Source organism: Protopterus annectens, chromosome 3.part1 (assembly GCF_019279795.1).
Source record: "Protopterus annectens isolate FY-2018-M chromosome 3.part1, PAN1.0, whole genome shotgun sequence".
Lineage (NCBI taxonomy): Eukaryota > Metazoa > Chordata > Ceratodontiformes > Protopteridae > Protopterus > Protopterus annectens.
Genome location: NC_056732.1, coordinates 400,120,920 through 400,133,602, shown reverse-complemented (window position 1 = coordinate 400,133,602; position 12,683 = coordinate 400,120,920). Strand labels below are relative to the sequence as shown.

Here is a 12,683-nt window from a genome sequence, read left to right as displayed (position 1 = left end):
AACCAGTAATCAAAGCTAAATGGAATCAAACTACAGATGATCACAAAGACTGCAACCCTGATTCATACACAGCATTGCTCAAATGCTAATTGAATGATCCAGTTGTTGCATGTGCCATGTATGTCAGATGTCAGGTACATATCCAATGGTGCACTGTACTCTGTGCCTGATGTGGGCCAAACAGTGGCACGATTAATCCCCTGGGTAGACCTAGATGTCATGCTCTTAAAGTTGAGACAGAAAGATTTCTTCAATACCTCTGACATGTCCGTAGAAAGCCAGGATACCATCTACATATGTACCTAAATCTGACTACTGGTTCTACTTTTAGGGGCATTATCCATTAGGTATTTTCCTAGGGTGGTAGGCTTTCCAAAGAGTACCATTATGCATTGCTTGGCATACTTTTAAGTAGCGCATTTGTCCTTCCTGTAGGATGGTGGCATCTTTGGGGGGGGGGGGGGGGATTCAGACTGCTGTGCTGCCAAAAGGGAACAGACTCGGTGCAGAGCCTACAGGGACTGACTAGCCTCTTTGTGGAAGTGGGCTCCTCTATCCTAACTTCCTATATCCATGAGTTTTACAATTCTCAAGTAAATGCACTGTAGCAAACTCCTTCGTCAATTCAAGGTAGGCAGTACGTACATTTTCCCCCATCTATTACTTGGTGTCTTTCTGAAAGATGTCCACTAGGTTAAGTAGATATGATCTCCCCATGGCAAAACCAAACTAGGTTGGATCCAGTGTTGAAAGGCTCTCTGTCCCCATTTCCAAAAACGTCTTTTCATGACTTTGCATATGAAGCTTACATGGACAGCCTGCCCTTGTGCAAAAGCATGACCACTACAGTGCTCCATTTCCATGTGGTCCCGAAAGGTTATGTTTCGAGCCATTTTAAGGAGGCATCCCAGGATACTGTCAGTACCCATCAATGCAGGGTTTTGTCTTAGATTGCACGTCTAAGGCCCTACACCTTAACAGTTTTAGGGTAAGGGAATAAAACTGGAGCTAAATTTGTCAGCCAGCAGAATTGCCACAAAAAAGAAAAAAGGAGGGGGGGGTCTAAAGAAACAGTTTATAAAATCATGTATGACATAGGATGTTACATTTTATATAAAAGATAAACCATACCAACAGAATGTTACAAATTCCAAACTGTACTGACAACTGTAGCTACAAACATTACTTAACATTCACTCAACCATTACATAAGCTCATTCAAATCCTGCCTTCTTTTAAACCTCATTCCTCCTCTGCCATGTACTGATCCCACTTTCTCCAATGTAATTTGCTCCTACCCTTTTCTAAAGATCCCAGTTCTATAAGTTACCATCTTCACTTCTTCTAAAGTTGGTTTAGACCTTTATTTCCATTTTCTAGTAATTGTTTTTTGGCAGCCATCAGACTCTTCTGAATCATAGCTAAAAAAATAAATTCATAGTTAAAAAAATAATAAATTTCCCCAGTTACTCCAATACACTCACCCAGCATCTCCGACAGAGCAGTCTGCAAGAAATCTTTAGAGTCTGCCCAGAAAATATGTTCCTAGTTACCACCTCCTTCCCTATCACACCAACATTTGCTGTCTGAGAAAAATTCTTTTGAAGTCTGCTTGGGGTATAAAAATACTTCTGTAAACACTTCCAGGCAAAGATCTTAAGTCTTCTAGATTTCGTTCCATACTTGGGAGACAGATTACATGTACACAAACACCCACCATTGTTTCTTTGCGAATTGTTCATCTAATTTGATCCCAATCCTTTTTAAACCCCCTCAGCTGTTTCTTATAGTTATCATGCAATATTTTGTATGCTCTACTAATTATTCTCTTCTTAATGGCAACTTCTACTAAAGTCTACTAGTGCTGGTCTTTCATTTAAGACCCCCTTATTTTTCTTTGCCTTCCATATCAAGGGATTGATATGAGGGTATAGGCAATCTCTAGCCTGCAGTCCAAACAAGTTTTGGCGTCTTCTCATTCTATTACCTTTCCCTCTCTAGTTTACTCTCACTACCATGGTTCCTTTGCCAGTTTATTCCCACCCCTTCTTGCCTGTCTGTATTCCTAATTGCAGCCATCCCAACTGGCAGAATCTCTTTTATCCATTCCTGTGTATAGGCTTAGTTGAGAGACCTTCTGCTACTATATGAACAGAAAATTCTATAAAACTAGTCTCCTTAACGATCTGCATCCAGAATCCCAGTCTTCCTATTATTTAAGCTTCCCACTGTTTCATCTCTTTCCACTCTCAATTATAGTTTTCTGCTTTGCTACACATAGGAGCCTTAATTATGTGGCTCTGAAATACCCTTTCAACTCATGTAATCCGAATCCATACCACACTTGACTCTTGCCTTCTTCCCCTCCCAGACAAAATCCTTCAGCTCTTTATCAACCAGAGGTGCCCAAGTGGACAGCAAGAGCAGTGTACAAGACTAAAGGGACTAAACTTGCTTGCATCTCACCATCGATATTCATAAAGAGCTTCATTTTCTTAGTTTTTGTATTATCTTTTGTTTTAGTCTCTTCCCACATATCCTTAGTTGCCACTCCAGTCTCATTTTAACCCATACTCAAATAATAATTTTATCATGTCCCCATAAATATGGATATTGCTGAACCAATGTGTGTGGGGGTATATACTTTACTGCTACTGCTTTTGTTTTGGCCTCATTAAATTTTGCATCCCAAAAAAAGGCTGAAAACAGTCTCGATGTTACACAGCACTGTGATGTCCCTTTCTGGTTTCGTCAGGTATAAGATACCTGCAAAAATAGAGCCAACTTTTCTCAATTACCACACCAATCATATCCTTGAATTTCTGAGCCACTTATTCTCTGCCAATGGTTCCAAATCTAAATATAATGGAGAGAACACCTGTCTGGCTCCTCTACTCAGGCAGAGATTATCAGAGAAGACCCCACCCACTAATTCTTGCCTCTGATCCTTCATATAGTCTCCTAATCAACCTTATAAAATGTTATCATGGAATGCAAATGCTTCCATTACTCTGCTCATAAAATCACAGCTTACTCTATCAAATGCTTTCACCAACAGTGAATTTCTTCTACTTCACAGGAATACCATCTATTCCTGAGGACTTTCCTGTAGACTGGTTATATACCATCTCTCCTCCTATCCCATTAGCAATTATGTCAAGGCTAGAGGGGGAGGAGGCTCATTTAAATTCTTCCATAACCATTCCCATTTGTACCTTTTCTCGGTTTCTTCTCTTGTTTTAGACTTTCACAGAACTTCCAACATTTCTAATACTTCTACAGGATACCTTGTTACAGGCTCACTAAGGATGGTGACAGCCCTGTTGCCAGAGTTGTTTTGCTCAGGTTTTTCTCTCTAGAGCTATAAAAAAAGTTGCACAAGTCTAACTCGTGCACATTTTTTTTTTTTTTTTTTTTTTAGGTAATCCCTTTTCTGTTTAGCATGCTATTTGCTCCTCCTCTTGTTCTGCAAGATTCCCCCCATTTTGCAACTGTCAGTCCCTCTATATCTTTCTACTTCCACCCTATTTTTAAACTCCACTTTAACTTAGAGTACAACAATGTATTCCTCAACTTCACGGCCCTTTTCCTATTTACATTGTCCTCTGTAAAGCAACAATAAAGCATTTACAGTTTTTATAATTCCCCTTATTTCTGTAACAGAAGCCTACCTTCTCATACTGTGATGGTTTCACTTACAAAATGATTCTCTCACGTTTGAATAAAGCTTGCTGGAGTCGCCCAATTACTGACATCAGAGGCCAGGCAGTGCAGGTACTTTTTTTTTAATCAGTTCCCTTCCCAAAAGTGACATCACCACAGCCATCATCTGATTCTAACTAAAAATAATAAGACCCACCCATTCTGTGATGTCATGGCTCCCTTGTCCTTCCCCCAGCCTGAGTGCTGTTCATTTTATTCAGTAGTAGTGTAGTAACACCGATGTTTGGAGAAAAGTACAGTTTTGTACCTACCATAAATGTAGATGTTCGAAGATCCACATTGCTGCAGTCATAACCTGTGGGTAGTCCGCTGTCCTCGGTCGGCCCGAATACCAAAGTGTTAGGCTGGCGTCTGTCATGGTCGCTCAGATCTGACGTCAGTACGCCGTGGTACTAAAGCACATGACCGATGCCATATCCTCAGTCTTTCTTGCCCCAGATGTCAGAAGGCCTTAAAAAGAAAGGCCATAGCCAAAAATGGAAAAACACCCAATCACCCATGTAGAAACAATATTTACACCACAAACCACACAACCACCCCAAACTACAGAGGGGAAGGAGGGAGGGTAAATTGGACTGCAGCAATGTGGATCTTCGAACATCTACATTTATGGTAGGTACAAAACTGTACTATGTTCTTCATCTCACATTGCTGCAGTCATAACCTGTGGGTAGAATCCCAAAGCAAAGGTAAAGGGAGGTTGGCAAAATCATAAAGCATTGGGAGCTGCTAACATGCCCTGTAAAACTGCAGTGGCAAGCAGCCCTAGATTTGGAATAAAGAGGAAGATGGTAATGTTTAGAAAAAGTGTGCACTGAACTCCCAAGTAGCTGCCTCCAAAATATCTTTAGTAGCTACTCCCCTTAAAAAAGCAGTAGAAGTGGCAGTCGCCCTAGTGGAATGAGGTCTGATTCCAGCCGGAACCTCCTTACCATGATGAGAACAAAAAGCAATACAATGGCCAATCCACTTAGAAATAGTTTGTTTTGAAACCTGTTTCCCCTGAGAACCCAAAGCAAAAGAAATAAACTGCTGAGACTGCCTGAACCCTTTGGTTCTGCTCAAATAACGTAACTGCCTGTGAATATCCAAAGAGTGCAAAATCTTTTCCCCTTTATTTTGGGGATCAGCATAAAATGTAGGCAAATGAATAGATTGGTTTAATGCCACATTAGAAACAACCTTAGGCATAAAAGTAGGGTTAGAACACAGGGAGACCCTATCCTTATGAAATATCAAGAAGGGTTCAACTGCCATTAGAGCCTGTAATTCAGATACCCTTCTAGCAGACGTAATGGCCAACAAAAAAGCAGACTTCCAAGACAAAAACTTCAACTCCGTAGTAGCTGCAGGTTCAAAAGGAGGTAAAGTGAGTTTTTCCAACACAAAATTGAGATCCCAGGAAGGAGTAGGAGCTCTACGTGGGGGTCTTATGTTTTTTGCCCCTCTAAGAAATTGCTTAAACAAAGGGTGAGAGAATAAAGGTGGGTCACAAGTCAGTGTGCAGAAATGGCTGCAGCATGAACTTTTACCGAGGAGAAAGACAAACCCTTGTCTAATAATTTTGTAAGATACTGAAGTGAAACACTCAAATTAGGCAGAGACATCAAAGCTCTTTGTTTTGCTCCAAAGAAAAAATCTCCTCCATTTATCAGCATAAACTTTCCTGGTACTAGGCCGTCTGGCCTCCAAAATGACATTCAAAACTTGAGGAAGCTGCGACCCCCCAGGGTCTAAAACAGAATATGCCAAGCTGTCAGATGCAGGGACTGAATCCTGACATTGCGGAAATGATTGCTTGCCTGGGACAAAAGGTGTGGAACTGATGGTAAAGGCCAAGGAGGCTCCCGTACTAAATTCCTCAGCAGAGGGTACCAGTGCTGACGTGGCCAATCTGGAGCTATTAGAATCATGCAAGGCTTGTCCTGCCTGACCTTCAAGAGCACCTTGGGAAGAGGAGGCAGAGGAGGAAAGGCATAGACGTGAAGGTTGTTCCAACTGAATGATGGGGCATCCACTTTCCAAGCTTTTGGGTGAAACAGCTTTGTGCAAAACTTTGGCAGTTGGAAATTTAGTGGAGAAGCGAACAGATCTATGTCTGGAGTTCCCCAAGCCACCGTCAACTGTTGAAATACATGAGGATCCAATTTCCACTCGTGGGGATCCACCATCTGTCTGCTCAAAACATCTGCTAAGGAGTTCTGTGCTCCCGGCAGAAACCTTGCCTGAAGAGTGAGGTGCAAATTGAGAGCAGTCTCCCACAAAATCATAGCTTGTCTGCAAAGAGGGTACGAATGGGTTCCCCCTTGCTTGTTGATGTACCACATGACTGTTGTGTTGTCTGTTTGAATCAACACCTGTCCTGGTTGAAGTAGATCCTTGAAGGCCATCAGGGCAAATTGGACTGCTAACATCTCCATGTTGATATGCAAATGTTGTAGTCTGGGAGGCCACGTGTCTTGAACCCATTTCCCATTGAAGTGTGCTCCCCAAGCCATGTCCGAGGCATCTGTCGTTAAGATCTGACCCGCCTCTGGTCGGGTCAGAGTGTCCCTTGTTTAGGTGACTTTCCTGAGCCCACCACAAGAATTCCCTTTGGATGCAAGGTATTATCTGAATGACAGTGTCCAAATCGTGGCAGTGTTGAGTCCATACGCTTTTGAGATACCATTTTAGCTTCCTCATATGCAGTTTGGCATTGGGAAGCACCAGAATACAAGATGCCATGAACCCCAAGGCCTGAAGGACTGTCCTTGCAGTCAGCCTGGACCGTAGAGATAATTGTTGGAAGTAAAGGGCAAGATTTTTGTTTGTCCGGGGTCAAAAACGCCATCTGAGAGGCTGTGTTCAGTCTCACACCCAGAAAGCACATGTCCTGAGAGGGTACTAGACTGGACTTTGTTTTGTTCACAGAATACCCTAGGCACCTTAACACTGTCATGACATACTGAAGATGGTGAAGTAACTCGACTTTGTCTTGAGCAAGAATCAGGCAATTGTCCAAATAAGGATAAATTTGAATTCCCCTTAGTCTTAAGAAGGCTATCACTGGAGCCAGGACTTTTGTGAACACCCTGGGCGCAGTAGATAAGCCAAAGGGCAATGCAGAGAACTGATAATGAAAAGTGCCAGCCCGAAAACGCAAGAACCTCCTGCAGCTGGGCCTGATAGGAATGTGAAGATGAGCCTCTTTGAGATCCAGAGTTACCATCCAGTGATCTTTGCCTAGCAGAGGCAAAAGCTGTTGCAAAGTTAACATCTTGAATTTGGGAATGTCCAGGTATGTGTTGAGAATAGATAAGTCCAGAATTGGCCTCCAAGTGTTTCCTTTCTTTGGTACCAAAAACAGGCGTGAATAAAATCCTAGGCCCACTTCTGACGGAGGGACCCCCTGGATAGCCCCCATTTTTAAAAGCAAAGAAATCTGTTTGTGAGCCTCCAACCTTTGCTGAGGAGGAACGTCTGGCATGCCTTTGAAAGGAGGCAAGGTGTGGAAATAAAACTTGTAGCCTCGGTCTATAATGTCCAACACCCATTTGTCCTGGGTGACAAAGCCAATTTTGCCTGAAAAGTGCCAACTTTCCTCCCAGAGGAGCTGCCAGACAGGAGGGATCTGGCAGCTGAAGATACAGGTCATTGGGTCTGTTTACGAAAAGGCTGACCCCTGCCTGAAAGAACCCTGAGCATGAGCCCTGCCCCTACCACGTCTAGATCTGCCCCTAGACTGTAAATCAGAAGAAGGATAAGCCCATCCCTTAGTAGGCCAATTTCTGCTAAACTTAGGGGGCTGCACCTGTAAAAAATCCTTAACTGTCTGCATAGACTTAGCTTTGTCTTCCATTTTTTTTCAAAACTGACTCCACAGGAGAGCCAAACAGAACTTCAGATTGAAGGGGAGCATCCAAAATTCGAGCTTTTACATGCTCTGACAAGTTCTGATCCTTAAGCCAGGCGTGCCTACGAATAACTGATCCAGTGGCAGCCACCCTGGAAGAAGCCTGAAGAGCATCAAAACCACACTGCAAAGAATGCTTACCCACCTGATCAGAGGCATGAACTAAATCCTGCAATTCCTTACACTCTATGCCCTCTGCCAAAGCATCTACCTTAGATTTTAACTGACTTGGGAGAAAATTCTGGTACTTCAGCATATGAAGCTGGCAATTCAAAGCCCTCATTGCTAGAGTGGAAGAGGTATACACTTTTTTACCCCACCTATCCAAAGCTCTAGAATCTTTATCCATAGGAACTGGATTCTTTACAACAGAAGCCCTGACACCCTTAGGTCCCTGGCTAATAGTTTCCGGATCAGCTCTTGGGCTCTTATACAAATATTTATGAGCCTCTGGCACACTAATACCTGTCTGGCTTGACCGGGGCAGGAGGCAAAGAATCAGGATTAAGGGAAGCTTCAGAGAAAACATCCTGAACAACATCCAAAACAGGGGGTATAGCCAAGGGCCTATGCTGTGGTAAAACAAAATTCCCTAAGTCTCTTTCGAGAATCTGAGAAATCCTGACCTTCCCACTTAAAATGCTCCCTCATGGAATGCAGGGTTTCAGAAAAAGAAAAATCCTCTGGAGGGGAAGCAGAAGGACTAGAATCCTCTGCATCTGAATCAGAATAAGGAGGAAAATCCTGAATGTCTTCAGCCGAAGACTCAGAGTAATCTGAGGAATGCTCCAATCCTTCCACCTCTGGCTCCACCCTAGGCCTCTTATCTGGAGGGGGCATAGAACCCCTGATTAAGGAAATCAAATCCTCTGCCATTTTCAGCATATGCTTTTTAGGCACAGAACCTGCAGAACTAGGGCTGACGCCAGAGGAAGACAAACCAGGCCTGACCTTGGAAGGTGCCTTAGAGACAGAAGTAGAAGGCCTAACCACCTTATGCAAAGAAGGGACTACAGAGACCTGGGAGGCCCCCTCAGCCTGACCCGACTCCTGAAAGGCCACATCCTGCAAAATTAAAGGCTCCCCCTGAGACTCAGCTGAAACCTCGGCTGGATCCACAGATTCCACCGTAGTTTCTAAAGAACCGGCGTCCGTAACGGACTACTCATCCTGCTTGGACTTTTTACGCTTCTTAGCGGTAGCGGGCGTCGGAGGGTCCGACGGCATACTGTAGTTACACCGCTTACCGAAGACAAGCCTAGCACAATCGAACCTGCGTTTAATGGTGCGCTTATTAAATCTAGCACAAAAGCGACACCCGACTACGTCGTGCTCAGGCCCCAAGCAAGGAATACAGAGAGAGTGGTAATCCCTATGAGGTATCTGTTTCCCACAAGAAATACAATTATTCATTTTTTGACATCCGGATTTAACTGAGGCAAGAAGAGACAAAAATATTCCCCAACGGGGTACTTGGCCCAACTTGGTCTTCGGTCTGAAACTCAGAATACGAAAATTTAAGGACATTCGGGCCGACCGAGGACAGCGGACTACCCACAGGTTATGACTGCAGCAATGGGAGATAAGAACATCAGAAATTTGGTATGCATACTTGTACATGATGCTTAGGTGGTGTATCGCTTGCATACTTCTCTGTTGTATTTGCACCAGATACTGCTAGTGTGCAGTGCGGGAACAGAAAGATTAAAACATTACCCTGGTATCAGAGGTGGCAGTGCAACATAATCGTAGTGGCTTAACATGAGAGAAGCTCTAAGCAAGCACCATGTGAAACCTGAACAAGCACCTAGAATTCAGTGCAGCTTCCATACCTCAAGTCTGAAAATGAATTCACATACTCACATGAACAGGAGTAGCTGCATATTTGATGGCTAAAGATGTATGGGCATGTCGGGTGGTTACTACACTGCAAAACTGGTATGTAATACTGGAGATATTTGGAAGGCATGAGCAAACACACCAGTATATTAAAGCCATAGCACCAACTGAACTGGAGGCTGGCAAATAGATTTAGTAAGGGATTTTGTCCATGCACAAATATTTCAACACTGATTCTTTGCAGAGGCATCCATTATCTGATTCAAGGTAAGTTAACTTTGATGTCCTTTATTCAAAAAAAGAGGATCAATAAAAAATGTACTTTGTTACAAGTGACTTCTGGACACGAAAAAGGAAGGGGAAAAATATAGCAATGTGGTTTGTATGTACAAAGACAAATCCAGGGACACTGCAAAAGGTTTTTTTTTTGCAAACCAACCAGTGGAGTAAAAACATATGAGGGCAAACACTGCATATCAACACACTTTGCACATGTAAATCTCAATTTTTAACAAGGTGGAAGCATGAAGTGATACCTTAACACTTAAAAGATCTAAACTGGTTAATAGTATACATGTTTTATTCTTTAGCTCCTTGGTACAAGACCTTACTGGATGTGATTGCAGTCAAGTAAGGTCATGGCTATAATGCAGCAAAAAAATGTCCCCTCTAACAAAGGAAATGCTAGAGCAAAGATTAAATTACATGAATCAAGCACCCTGCTGAGATCTGCCAATCAATGGAATTACCAGGTCAAATTACCCTCAGGACTTTGACAGCTAGGGAAGCTAAGTGTTATGGGGGAGGGGAGAAGTAAATGGACTGGAATTCATTGTCTCACAAATTAGTGAGATCTAAACTAAATTAGAAAAAAAGGCAGCAGTAAACAGCACTGAGTGTGTTCTGTGGCATTTGCACTGTTCCTGTTTTAAGTAGTCATCCAGCAGCAGGGAATGTTACTTACACGGTTCTATTTTACTTAGTACTTTGTACGCATGCAACATCTATGAAATGACAGGAACTTTAGGCAAACGGAGGCCTGCATGATGTAACATTGAGCCAAACAATGATTTCTGGGATACTGGATGGCAACCCGATTTATCCAAACCACGTCAATATGCCAGCCTCCAGGTGGTCAGAGTCTGGAATTACATATAAAAATATTTAAAATCCTGTAAATAATCCTAGAGTGCTGTTAAAGTGTAGGAAACACCATGCCATGATGTTTTAAACATTTTTTGAGTCTGTGGGTGCGGTATTACTTTAATCAGATTCCCTAGCTATATTTTCAGAAGTTTTTTTCCACTACCCATTCAGTAAGCTACTCCAGCAGACAGGTGGGAAAATGCCAGTGTCTTAGTTATTGGCACATTCTGAAATGGTTATTGGGTGCATATCAAGACATTCAATTAAATACACATGTTCCTGTGGAAATGAAAAGATTCTGTCTAGCCTAGCCCAGTTTTTGTACCTTGGGGAATATGAATTTGCTCCAAATTCCTGTGAAATGTAAAAATTCTGTCTAGCCTACCCCAGTTTTTGTACCTTTGGGAATATGAAAATTTGCGCCGAATTCCTAGTACTGAAATCACGTCTTCCACGGCAAATAATTTCATAAAATTTCTTAAAAAAAAAAAAAAATTCTACCCTAGTGTTAAAATTTCCCATTCTGGGCCCTGCAGTTTTCACTGCTGCAAATCAAATTCCAGTCCCCACCTACAAACATTCCTTGCCGAAAGCATATCTCTCCCAGAATTTTCTTTAGCTCCATTATAGCAGCTTTTTGGTGGAATATCAATGCATGCCAGTGTAATCCTCCTTTGTCAGTAGCCCTTTAGTACTACAAAAACCTACTATTGCCTTTTTCATCTATTATTGTAGCTCCTTTTGCAATTAATACAAGTCCTCTCTTCCTCTGCCCCAGGTATTCCACTGGATAACCATCCTGAAAACCTTTACCAAATTCACACGTTCAGTTCTCTCTTAAGTGTCTCCTGTAGTATATCTACTTGCACTCTACATTTAATATAGTTCACTATTTGTATATCTGTGAAACATAGAATTGTATTCTAGAGGGATTATTCCCACCTTTTACTACAACAGCTTTTGTTACAAGTTTAGTTCCAGCTTTTGTTACATGCATGCACAGTTTGGCAGGTTAATCATTTATACAATTGTTTGTCATCTCCATTTGAGTTTTATGCCATGTCTTGTAGAACCTTTTTATTGAAAAAAAATACACCCCAATACCATACCCAAACACATGTACAAACACTGAAGTTTTACCCTCCCCAATAGGAACAAAAGTTGCAAACAAAGCCACACAGACCAGAGTCAAACAAAGCTAGATTACCCATGCTAAAACACTGGGTAGAGCCTGTGATTCTGTTAAACTGTTGTCTGGTTTTGCCTCATCTTTATAGCTCTCCCAGCTGGGAAAACACTCAAAAAAGAAACATTCCCCAAGCCACTTCTCTATCAAATTGTCTGCTAGTGACATTGAGAACCAGATAAAGGAATCTTTACAAGAAAAATAACTTTATAATATTCAATAATTTACTTGCTGTTAATTACACAAATCTAAATGGCACTAACTCAGTCCCCTATACAAGAATGAGACTTTTTCTTTTGTGATGCGCTTAACCAGATTCCTTTACACTGCAGTGCCTAGATTTCTTAACTGAAGGAGAAACAAAAGCACCCATTTATATTAGTACCCCCATTTCACTTAAAACTGTACAACATGCAGAGATGAGCCCACTACAAAGTTAAAGTCCAAGTTAATCCAACACTTCCAGATTTTATTGTCCTATTCCTGTTGATCACCCAAACCCCATCTCTGCTTCATCTCCAGTACACACACTATTCTAGTCAACTCCTGTACTTTTCCTTCTCTCAAGCATCTTCCATTGAAACACTAGGAAAGATTTCACTGGCACAGTCTGAGGTCTTTGTCAGAACAAGCAGCAGCAAGATCGGTTTCACAGCTCACTTTGTTGGACAAACGTTTGTATTACTTCCTTAGCATGTACTTAATCAAAAAATGGTTTTGTTCCTCCAGGGAAAGAGTATTTTGAAGATCAATGGTACAGCAGTTTTGAATCTTTCCTGCTTTTCAATATTCCCTATACAATCCAATAAATGTATTCCTCTTCTGCCTAGTGTACAATCAGTAGCTATTCTCCACTCACACTCTAGTGTCTCCCACTTTTAGTACTTTGTCCTT

The 12,683-nt window shown here is 42.0% G+C and overlaps 1 protein-coding gene across 1 annotated transcript in view; it reads right to left on the bottom strand.

Annotated features, from left to right (window-relative positions):
- RPL15 (ribosomal protein L15) overlaps positions 1–12,683 on the bottom strand; it is a 137,755-nt gene that overhangs the window by 71,298 nt on the left and 53,774 nt on the right. The window lies entirely within an intron of this gene.